This window comes from Pan troglodytes, chromosome 8 (genome assembly GCF_028858775.2).
Source record: "Pan troglodytes isolate AG18354 chromosome 8, NHGRI_mPanTro3-v2.0_pri, whole genome shotgun sequence".
NCBI classification, from domain to species: Eukaryota; Metazoa; Chordata; class Mammalia; order Primates; family Hominidae; genus Pan; species Pan troglodytes.
The window spans coordinates 21,568,654-21,581,581 of NC_072406.2; positions in this window are offsets into that span (position 1 = coordinate 21,568,654).

Consider the following 12,928-nt stretch of genomic DNA (forward strand, 5'->3'; position numbering starts at 1 on the left):
AATGAATTTTTCTAGACATTCCATAGCAATACATTAAATAAGATATGCTAGGTACAACGTCGTTGCACTGAAGTTGCTGAAAATCAGGTAAAGAAAATATTCATACCACTAGATGGAATTTCAAAGGATCTTAAGAGCTGTATGAAAAAGAGCTAAAGAGGCTTGGAAAAACAAGAGGTCCCATCAGGTTGAGCGTGATGGTTGGTGTATGTGTAAATAATTATTTTTAAGTTGAACTTTTGTTTTTCAGAGATGGAGTCTCATTGTGTGGCACAGGCTGAACTCAAATTTATGTGATCCTCCTGCCTCAGCCTCCTGAGTAGCCAAGGCTACAGCTTCATGCCACTGTGCCTGGCTGGAAATAAATGTTTGAAAATGCATGCTCCAAGGATGTTCTCAAGAGAATACACAAAGGTAAAGAGGGACTCCAGGCATACATACTTTTTTCCTTTTATCCCCACTGCATTGCCCAAACCTGAGAAAACACCTTTCTAAAGCCTCTGTCTTGTTAAAACCTAGCCTCTTGGGTGTGGTCTGAAACAGTGGAACATTTCATTCTGTACTTGCAAAGAAAAATGTAACCAGGAAATATGTAACTCTGCACATTTTAATATTTACTTACTGTAGTATATAGTTAATATTTATTATTCATAATATCAGTGTACATTGTGTAAGCTTTATTCTAGGGTGTAGGTGACCACTATGTACCCGTGGTGATAGTTTCTTAGCAGAGCGCTGTGGTACTAGCACACTGGGCTGGTTACTGATAGATCTTGGGACACTGTTCCTGTTTCAGAACCACATGCAAAGCCTGCTTTGTAAAGTCCTAAAATAATGTGAGCTAGGTAAAAGTACAGCTGCCTTTGACTCTGCTAATCACATAATAACAGGACATAGTCAGTTTTAAGGGTAGAATGTCATACTTGTGAATTGCTTCACAAAAGGCCAATTGTTTCACAAAAGGCCAATTGTCTCTTTTGGGATTTGGGCCACTGTTTTAAGAAGTTTGCCTCGATGTGCATTCTAACTGCCCAGCCACAGACTGCTAATCCCACTCCACCACTGAAAGAAGACCCAGTTTAATAATTTGTATCAAAATGGGAAAGGATCACAGGCCTGTAGGTTTTTATGTGGCTCACCTCCTGCCAAAGGGATGGGAATTTGTGGATTTCTTGAAAGAAGCTGGGCATGGAAAGAAAGAAGAGAAGGCCCCAAACTGCCAACTAAGAAGTGTCGCAATATATTTGATGACAGTGCAGAGGAAAATAAAACACAAGGCATGTGGAGAAGGAAACCTAAACAGTCCAAAATTTCCACTGAGTGTTCAAGGCAAGGAGCAAACAGCTAAGAGCCATAATAGGGTGATACATACCATATGATTGAAGAGGATGAGCTACTCTTTGCCCCAGTCACCTAACTTTGGCTTCACTCCTAGAACTTGCTTAGGGTATCTCTTACAGAGTAGCTGTACTCTATTGAGTATCTATTATAATCATAGAATATTAGATCTGGAAGAGGCATTGGAGATCACCTGGTGACAAAGAGTCGGCAAGGCCTTGTGTGAATGCAATCTGTCCCATCTCTTTCTATGCATGAGTAATTTTGGAAGAATTCCAGGATTATTCTAGAGCTCCAGGCAACCCGAGGATGTCTCTTGCACCCTCACAGACCTCTTGCTTGTTCTTTTTTCTTTCCTTTTTTTTTATATGTAACTTTTATTTTAAGTTCAGGGGTACATGTGCAGGTTTGTTATATAGGTAGAGTTGTGTCATGGAGGTTGGTTGTACAGATTATTTCATCACCCAGGTATTAAGCCTGGTACCCATTAATTATTTTTCCCAATCCTCTCCCTCTTATCAGCCTCCACCCTCTGGTAGGCCCCAGTGTGTGTTGTTCCCCTCTATGTGTCCATGTGTTCCCATCATTTAGCTCCCAGTTATAAGTGAGGACATGTGGTATCTGGTTTTCTGTTCCTGTGTTAGTTTACTAAGGATAATGGCCTCCAGCTCTGTATTAGTCTGTTCTCACATTGCTATGAATAAATACCTGAGACTGGGTAATTTATGAAAAGGAAAGGGGTTTAACTGACTTAAAGTTCCATATGAATGGAGAGGCCTCAGGAAATTTACAATCATGGCAGAAGGCAAAGAAGAAGAAGGCACCTTCTTCATAGGGCAGAAGGACGGAGTGAGTGCAAGCAGGGGAAATGCCAGATGCTTATAAAACCACCATATCTCATGAGAATCACTCATTATCATGAGAACAGCATGGGGGAAACTGCTCCCATGATCCAGTTACCTCCACCTGGTCACACCCTTGACATATGGGGATTACAAGTCAAGATGAGATTTTGGGTGTGGACATAGCCAAACCATACCGAGCTCCATGCATGTTCTACCAAAGGATATCAGCTTATTCTTTTTCATGGCTGCATAGTATTCCATCATTTTTTTTTCGAGTTCTCACTCTGCTGTCCAGGCTGGAGTGCAGTGGCACCATCATGGCTCACTGCATCCTTGACTTTCCAGACTCAAGTGATCCTCCCACCTCAGCCTCCTGAGTAGCTGGGCCACAGACGTGCACCATCAAGCCCAGCTAATTTTTGTATTTTTTGTAGAGACAGGGTTTCACCATGTTGTCCAGGCAGCTCTCAAATTCCTGGGCTAAAGTGCTCCTCCTGCTTCAGCCTCCCAAAGTGCTGGGATTCCAGGTGTGAGCCCCTGTCCCCAGCTCCCATGCTTGTTCTGATCTACTGCTACTATGAATGAGAGAGTCTCTGTGGGACATTTTCCTTCTCCAACAGGAGAAGGATATTTCCTTACCCCAAATATCCTTCCAGGAATTGAGGCACAACTGACCTCATCATTCTCTCAAACCTTTTGGGAGGCCTAATATCTGCTCCTTTTGAATCGAGACCCTATTGAAGGTGGGGGTAGATCAAAGAACTTTCTCAGGCACTTAACCAGAATGCTCCTTGCTTTCCAGCAGAATTCTCTTTCTTCTCAGACCATGGAATAGTTAACCTGTCTAGGGCAAAAACGAACTGGCTCTTCTATCATCAAATATATGTCTCACATCTATTATTTATTATATAAATTTCAAGGTTTTACACTAAAGTAAAACTCAGGATTTTGTGATTCAAAATATTTGTTCTCAAATTATTGCTCTTGCCATATGTTTTTTAAAGCCCAGTTTGAAATTTGAGAACTCAGAATTGACACTTTTTCTGCCTCTGCCTGAGGCAGAGAGTCCAGGGTGGCTTCACCAAAATGTGGAGACCAGAATACGTGGGTTCACATTTCAAAATCTTATTGGCCACAATTTATTGCATTGTACAAATGTTAAGAGTAGGCTCAATGGGTGTTCTATCTGGAGGAATATGCGATGGACAAGATCTTTGGCCAAACCATAATTCCAGAAATGGAGTGGATGAGCCAGGCCCTGCTGATGGTGGACCCAGTGGACTCCAGGAACCTAGTCGAAATCACTGTTTTTGGATGACCCTGTGTACAGAATTGGGTAAAGAGCTTGCTCCCATGCCTGGCATGGTTTCACCAAAAACATCATGCCTGAACTGTGAAGAAAAAACACCTTGAGAAGAATGTGAAGGCCTGTGCTTCAGGCCCCCATGCTCCCCAGCATCTTTTTGCTTAAGACAATATAACTATTGTCAGGAAGAGTTTGAGAACTTTCCTGCTTTTGCTGCTGAAGTTGAAGAGAAGCAAGTACAGCATTCCTAAATCGCTGCTTTCCTTTTTCCTGTGTCTTGATGGATAGTGGTTTATTTTTTTGCAAGAGAGTTTAAAGAACTAATAAAGAAATGACTATTTTGTCCAATGGTATAAAGATCTTTGCACACTAAAAATAAGGCAAATTTATAAAAGATTAAAAAAAGAGTAGACTAAATGGACTAATTTCTCCATAAAGAATGTAATGGCTCCAGCTAGTAAAGGGATGCTAACTGGAAGGAATTAGGCCTGAGACAGAACAAATATTTGCCTGCTTCCAAAATATTCTTAATTCTTCTCAGCCCCATATTCACCCTGGATTTATCTTCTGGTGTATGCAACAAATCACTACGTTAGCAGATTATATGATATAGTTTGGATCTGTGTCCCCACCCAAATCTCATGTCGAATCGTAATCCCCAATGTTGGAGGGGTGCCTGGTGAGAGATGATTGGATCTTGGGGGTGGGTTTCTCACGAATGGCCTAACATCATCCCCTTGGTGCTGTTCTCATGATAGTGAGTGAGTTATCCTGAGATCTGGTTGTCTGAAAGTGTGTAGCACCTGCACTCTCTCTCTCTATTATTCCTGCCATGTAAGACGAATCTACTCCCCCTTGGCCTTCTCCCATGGTTGTAAGTTTCTTGAAGCTTCCCCAGAAACTGAGCAGATGCTGGCATCATGCTTCCTGTATAGCTTGTGGAATTGCGAGCCAATTAAACCTCTTTTCTTTATAAATTATCCTATCTCAGGTGTTTCTTTATAGCAATGCAAAAATGGACTAATACATTATATAATAAAAAATGTATTATCTCACAGTTTTCACTGGTCAAGAGTCTGGGTACAGCTTAGCTCGGTCCCCTCCCCAGGGTCCTACAAGTGTGAAAGCAGAATGTCAGCCTGGGCTGTGGTCTGATAGGAACTTTTGAGCTCACGTTCAAGCCCACAGGTTGCTGGTAAAATTCAGTTTCTTGCTTGTTGGACTAAGGCCCTCAGCTCGCCCATCAGACCCTACCTCTGGCCCTGTCCGCATATGGCAACTTGCTTCTGCAAGGCCAGCTTCTCTGCTGTTTCAGATCTCTCTGGCTTTTTCGATCTCTGGCTGCTAGACTGTCTTTTAAAGAGATCTCCTGATTAGGTCAGGCCCACCCAGGATCGTTTCCCTTTTAATGAACTTAAAGTCAATTGGTCAAGGACTTTAATTATATTAAACTATCCTCTTACCCTTGCCATTGAACTACTCAGTCATGGAGGTGATGCCTCACCAGATTCACAGGTCCTGCCCACATGCAAAGTGACGAGAGGCAGAAATCTCCAAGGCTGTCTTAGAATTCGGTTTTCCACACCTTCCCAGGTCTCATCCTTGCTGGTGGCATTTTAACCTCATACTTTGTCCTCATCTCAACATTCACCCCACCCATGGCTCAGCAGAAGCCGCTGCTTGAGGACATTTCTTCCTTTGAAGACACAAACATGAGCTGATTCTATTCTTGGTCTTGAGTTTTCTTTATTTTTGAGAATTGTTATAAAAACAGAGTTTCACTACGTTTGGGGACTCCTGTTTTTTAGAACAAAGAAGAGATTATATTTAGCTAAATGCCTAACCTGGACTTCAAAAGGGAAGAGGGGACCATATCTTATTTGAGTTTATGCACACCAAAGGCTAAAGCAATTTTGCACGTGATCTTGTCTTACTTCTCATGTTGGGCTAGTTGTCATTACTTTTTACCTTTATTTGTTTATTTTCCATTGCACAATGACTCAGCAAGTGAGAATACTGTCAGAATGTCAGCCTGTGACACATTTGGAGGTCAGACTCTTGACATTATGGAAAGTTCATGACCGCTTCTCAGCAAATTTCCCAGAAGAAACCTTCTGAACTCCTGCTCCTCATTCTTGAGAAATGTAAATGTTTTGTAAAATAGTTTTAGATTGTGTCATGGTTGTCAATGGCTCATAAAATTCATGCAGGATGGCTATTTTACAACATTCTCCGCTTCACCTGTTTCTGACTAAAATGGTTTGGGATGGTGTCACTGAGAGACCTGATATCCCTTAAAGCTGGGAAAACAATACATTCTCCTAGACTGGAGTGTGTGAGTAAATGAGATGAACTTTAAATTTCTTCTGGAACCTAAAGCTGTATCTAGAATTATGCTGTTGCAGATACAAAACTAATTATGTCCTGAAAGAAATTATGATTGTGTCATGGTACTAAAGAAGCTGGTGTGAAAGATACCAGCCAGTGGCCTGTTTGGGTATTTTATTTATTTAGCATCAAGTGCCTAAATATTGCAAAATATCCTTATCTGCTTCTGCATCTATATCTGTATCTGTTGCCAACCTAAAATATCTTACAGAGAAAGCATCGTCTGAGTGGCTTGGGTTGCAGTTTGAAAGACAATTAGCAGTTTCTTTGGAGCCAAGAAGATTTCAAAGAAAATAATGGCTCCAAATACTCACATGTGGTCTCCCACACATATTTTTTCCTTTATCAGCTAAGTACATGATCATTGCCAGTGAAAATGCTCTTTGCTGCCAAGGTAAGTTCAACGAATGTCGCTACTCTGCTCATTCTTTCCTTTGAGATTGTAACTGTGGTGAAATATATAAAGACAACATCTATTAATCCTCCACCATTAAAATTAGTCAATTACCTACTTTCAAGATTAATAGGTTTCCTTTTTTCAACGGGGAAGAACTTGGATTTTGTGACTGTGTGGCTGACATGGCAGCTCAATAAGTTGGCAACAAAAATACTCGCCTTATGAACAAGATATGTCTGTCTTTATTAGTATTAACTAGAATGGTAGCCTTGACAATACCTAAAACCTGGACTAATGTCTAGACATCGCTCTCATGACCAGGCATAGCATGCAAATTTCTCGCCATTAAAATTATTTACATGAATTTAAAAAGATCTCTAAGCTTCTCTCTAATACCTATAAAGGGTGTCGGAACAGTATCCTTCCAAATATTACATTATATTTATCTATGTCTTTAAATCAACAAACATTTTTATTATTATTAAAGCAATGCACACTCAAGATAAAATTTTCAAATAGTAAGATGCAAAAAAAAAATATTCACTACTTCTCAAATTCCTCTGTTCCACTACCCAGAAGCAGTCACGGTTAACTGTGTTTCTTTGCAGAAATAAAGGTCTCTCTAGCTCTCTCTCTCTCCTTCTTTCTTTCTCTCTCTGTCTCACACACACACACACATGCACTGCACTCACATAAATAGTATCATATGTTTACAAGTCAAAACTCATCAGATAAGTTGTCCCTATTCATGACTCCTTTGAATGTTTCACTAAAATTAAATCGACTTATTTAAATTCCAGGACTTCTCAATTTCATCCTGGTAAAGAATATATATTCATTCAGTACAAAAATTCAGGATCATCTGAGGTTATATCCATCAAGTTGAGATATTCCAAAGCACAGTTTAAAACCTCAAAATTAAATCATGTATACAGTTTATCCCTGAACACTTAATCATGTCTGTTTACAAATATTGTTATCAATAATTTTAGTTTGCTAAAATCTAAATTGTAAATTTTTTTTGTTGCTTGATTTGCTTAAAGTTCTCCAACTGATTTGGAATAAAATGTAACCAAAATTTAGATGAGTAATTTATGAAAAGTTCAATACAATTGTAGAACACTTAGGTTGATTTATGAAGTGATTCTTAAAAGACTCAAACATTTTGAGAATCCTATAGTGATGGCAGCAATAAAGATCAAGGATTTACTGCCATGCTAAACTCTGTGTGTGTGTGTGTGTGTGTGTGTGTGTGTGTGTGTATGTGTGTGATCAACAACAGCTTCAACAGAAAAAAAGTTTTATTATTGCGTAATTTTGTAAAAGCCTTTGTAAATTTTAAGAAGTATGGCTTACATTTCATTTGGTAGAATATCATTGATATTGTTAATTTAGTAGGAACATAACTTTTAAAATTATAGATTTCTTAATTTAGTAAGGACATTACTTTTATCGTATTATACTTCACCAAAGTTATTTGCTCTTTAGTTTTGAACTTTTCAACTGAAATTATAATGACATTTATAACAGTATGAAATGTTTTGCCACAAACAATATAACTTCCATCTATAAACGTCTAGAAAAAATGAACTAATTTTCAAATTAACTGACTTTTATTTGAACAACTTACGATGCTGGTATACCAGTTTTATTGTTTAAGTTCTTTTTTTTTGCAAGCGGATCCAAAGTATTAATAGTTATCACTTTTGTACATGTCCAAGAAAACGTGGAATTCAAAATGAGCACAATTAATTTGGAAAAAGTTATCTGATCTAAATGAAAAGTCATGCTTCTCAGAGGGGTATAAAGGCTTACTTCCTGAAAGAGCACATATGAAGCCTCTGTCTTAAACACAGTCTTTCCCACCTAACTTCCAACAGTTGAAATACCTGTTGGTGCTTCTTCACAGAGTGGTGTCTTCTGTGTTTCCCATAACCATTTTATAGTGATATTACTGTGGCGATAAGAAGATGGTAGGTACTTTGAATCATTTTGTGCCAATTACACATGTATCATCAACTTCTTTTGATAGATAGAAATTCAGTCATTCATTTTTCATGAAATATGCTCTTTCATATTTTGAACCCATTACTGCCCAAAGGGTTTATTGCAAAATATACAAGTATAGTCAAACAATAAAGAGAATCAATAATAATAGATCTACACATGGTATTATCTGAGATGATGGCAGAAGTTGGAAGTATAAAGTAGAGATCTAGCTAATCTACCCTGACTAATTGTATTTCCACTAATATTACAAATACATTGGAAATGAAAACATCTGAGACAAATGCTAAGCCATTCAGGATTCCAGGACAACAGCCATGACCCAGGACTGCCCTAGGCAAACTGAAATGCATGGTTACTATACCTACAGTGGATGCCTATTGGTTTGTCTCCTGCTGATCTGTTTTCTTATTTTAGTAATAGTGCCTTAATTTCTTTTTCAGGGAGCTGTACTTTTTCAGTCTAAGCTCATGTGTTTTAGGTCATGGTAAATGTACTCAATGACTTCAGGGACAGGTACATAATCCAGGAGAGAGCCAATTAGAATGCTGAATCTCTTGACCTCAAAGATTGGTTCAAAAATAGGAATGTGACCAAGGCCAGGTCAATCCATGCCCTCTGATAGGGAAGTGGTTGGCTGCGACAACCAAAAATGGAGCACTGCCTTCTTCTGGGAATGCAGGTGCCAAGCAACATGGACGCCTAGGACTTCAGATGGCTGTGTTTGTAGCTCAGTGGGAACAGCCTGCCCAAGAATAAAACCCAAGCAGAGAAAAGTAGAAGCTGAGAGATGTAGGACTAAATGGAATAAAATAAAATCCCCAAAACCAAGAATTGCTGAAAACAATGTTTCTTTTGATTCTCCTAGTTACAGGAGACAATAAATTTTACTACTACCCATTTCAAAGCTAGTTTAAATTGTATTTTAATCACTTAAAACCAAACCAACAGAAGCCAGTCTGATATAAACGTAAGAGTGGCTATACTGATGTCATCCACACAAGAATAACCAGGTAATTTAGTTTGTATTTATGGAAAAACTACCCGGTTCTTGTAGGCAGGAAGAGTTGGGAGGGGAAGACTCTGTGTGTCTGGGGAGGAGTAAATGGGAGAGATGTTAAATTTGATTATGGGATAGCACCTTGAGTCAGAGGATGGGTAGGCAATAAAACTTATTTTTTTCATTATGGTGATTTGTATCCTAAAAGAATGGCTTAATAATAGAGTACCAATTGTTTAAACTGAGAATGGGTTATTTTTGAAACATAAATTAAAGACAAATAAACAGCTAAAAGATATCCATCCCCCTGCCCCACCAAAGGAAAAAACAATGTACTCAATAACAATGAAAAAAATGGAGGAGGTATTAGAGGTTTTCAATTAAGATGTGCCTAGGTTAATACAGATGTTAATGCAGTTGTGTTTTTTAAACCTGAACAACAGGGATAGTGAAGAGTGGGCTTGACTTCTTGAGAATATTCTTTTAGAGAATGAAAGAAAAAAGCATAAGAGAACTTCCTTGTGGGTGAAGAGCAACTGTCCCCTTTAAAAGGCTTATGAAAGTAAACTATAACAATGATAGATATTTTAAAACTTCTATTATTTTATTTCTGTGATACTTTAAATAAGGAAATGTTGGGAGCAATGTAATTCCTGAATGAAGAAAAATCATTCAATAAATTATAGTACCTCCCTAGACTAAAATACTAAAACTCTTTTTTTAAGGAGAAAAATTAATGACACAGCAAATGTATATAATACAATGTTAAATTAAAATAATTAGGTCCAAAATATGTAAATATGTTTGATTTTCATGAGAAATAATTATTAGTAAGTTTAGAGTCCACCTCTGAAAGGTGAGATACTTGGTGGTTTTTCTTTCCTAATTATAATTTTTCTATATTTCATATTTTCTACAATAGCAGCAAAAATAAATTTTTAGAAATAAATCTAAAAAAAAAACCTCATGAACTCCAATTCTTAAATGGCTCCAAGGAAGACTATTTAATTATCTTCTTCTGAGTTCATTCCAAATGTCTTATAATATTTCTAATCTGGTGAGAAGGAGGCAAAAAGAAATTCAGAATATCTTTAAATGCAAGACGAGGTGGCATATCGAGACCATGATGAGGATTAATCAAACCATAAATGGCTACAACGGGAGTTATGGAGCCCCTGGTTGCCTGCCTTGTGGGGTTCAGGGACCAGCAGCAGTGGGCTCACCTAGGAGCCTGTTAGAAATGATGAAACTGGTCCCAACTCAGACCCATCAAATGAGAATCTGCATTTTAACAAGAGCCCCAAGCGATGTGTAAAACATACATTTGGAGACCACTGATGTAGAACTTTGGGTTGTAGGAATTTAGTCGGCCTGTTTTATGCTGCCCTGGGGGTTGCATTGTTAGGACAGGCACTGTAAGTCACAGCTATTTTATTTTTCTATAGCCATCCATGGAAGATTAAAAACAAGTGCAAGTAATTGTTTCTCAACTCTTTTCTACGTTGAGTTATTCTCGATTGAATGTTCATAATTTCAGATGATTCCGCTTGGAATGTTACCAGAGAAGAATCTCTCTTGTCATTTAATGTCTTCATTCCAAACAGGTGTTTTCTCTGTTTAGTTCTGCTATGCAAAATCAAGAACTTCCCGTAAGGGAAAACACAGTGACAAAACTCATTGCAAAATTAGTTTGCTTCCAAGCTACCATGCTGCTTAATCTCACAGGCTGGAATTCCAGCAATGCTGTCTTCATGATTTTGTTAGTATTAGAAGCATACCTTTGTTTTGTTTTGTTTTGTTTTGCTTTGCTTCATTTTTGCCCCATCCTGAACACAAAGTTGGGTTATACTGGCAGTTGTCATAATAGCTCATTACACCCCTATTTGGCCAAGGATATGGGTTAAGGAATAAATCAGAGTCTTGATGGTTCAGTTCGTGCCACTTCTGGCTATTAGACGTGTGTCACTGAGCAAAGTTCCAATCAAAGCTGGTGGGGAGGCAGCGAGGGGTCACAGAGCATGCCTGTGCCTAATTGCCGGGCGGCTGACTAAAGGAAGTTTGTAATAAAAGGCCGTTAACTACCGGCCTTTCCAATCAGTGAAGCAAGAATACTAAGAAATTATGTTTATCAACTAACAATTTGAAGGAAAAGCCTTAATGTAAATTTTTTTTCATTCTCCACCCCTCATCCTAAAAAGAAACAAACAAACAAAACAAACAAACAAAAACACAACCAATCAAACAGCCAAAAACCCCATAGAACACACAGTCAGTTTAATCTTAAATCAGTTAGTATAGAATTCACAAAATCTACCTTTTACAGGGTAAAGGATAGGGAGGTTTTTTTCTGAACATTAAAATGTTCTTCCCTAAAGAAACTTGTATAACCCACCCAATTTCTTTTAAATATGAATTTGTGAAGGAAGATTATTACCATATTTATTTAAAAATGTACTTGTTATAGAAGAAATTAATTCTGTAAATCAAGCCTAATTAACCATTATATAACATATAAAATATCTCTTCAGTAGATTTCCTGGGCACTTTCTCATCAAGTCTTCTCTGTATTGATATCCTTTCTACTTTTCTGTCTCCCCCAACCCAAAACTGTTGGGAGAAAAAGATTGAATGTTGGTTTTAGACACAGTGGTATCTGAGGTTATTATTCTTAACTGCTAGGTCACTTGATGTTGTAGCTATGAACCTCAGCTCCATTAGTACGCAGCTGGGCTGGAGCTGACCAGCCGTGGACAGAGAAAGGCCAGCTCTTGTGGCAGCCTCGTGAAATGCTGGCTGTCATTTTACCCTTTGACATAAGTGAATAACTGTTCAAAGTTTGATGGACTTCTGGCTAATCTTATTTATTAACCAAATTGTAGTTGTTATTTTCCTTTCAGAGTTTATTAGGGAATTCTAATAGTATTTATAGCATCCTTTTCCTAAAAGCAACAGCAAAACAATTCAAAGGCACATACATAGGAAGTTTTGTTTTCAATTTTGGGGCTTCAAGCGTCTGACCTCCTAAATGTGTTCTGTGAGCTGTTATGTGTTCATGAACCACAGATAAACAACCTCTCGTTGTTAAAACAATTAGAGGGAAGGAAGACTAAGATGTGGGACCCTAGGACAAATATCTACAGACATATTTTTCTGCTCATATAGCTCCATTGTTAATAAAATGTTTTTTAAAAATATAATAAGCCTGGGAATGGTGGCTCACGCCTCTAATACCACCACTTTGGGGGACCAAGGCAGGTGGATCACCTGAGGTCAGGAGTTTGAGACCAACCTGGCCAACATGGTGAAACCCTGTCTCTACTAAAAACACAGAAATTAGCTGGGTTTGGTGGTGTGTGCTTATAATCCCAGCTACTAGGGAGGCTGAGGCAGGAGAATCGCTTGAACCTGGGAGGCAGAGGTTGCCCTGAACCGAGATTGCACCATTGCACTCCAGTCAGCACTTAACCCCAATCACCACAGCACTTTCACATGGTTACAATTACCAGCATATAACAATCTTAAAAAAAACATTGCTTTAGCTGAAATCTTAGTTTGATTTCACAGAGGCAATTTGTAACAGGACAATTAAACAATGACATCTGTGCCCTAAAAGTCAAAGCATTGTTTAGTAGTGAAAGCAGTTTGAC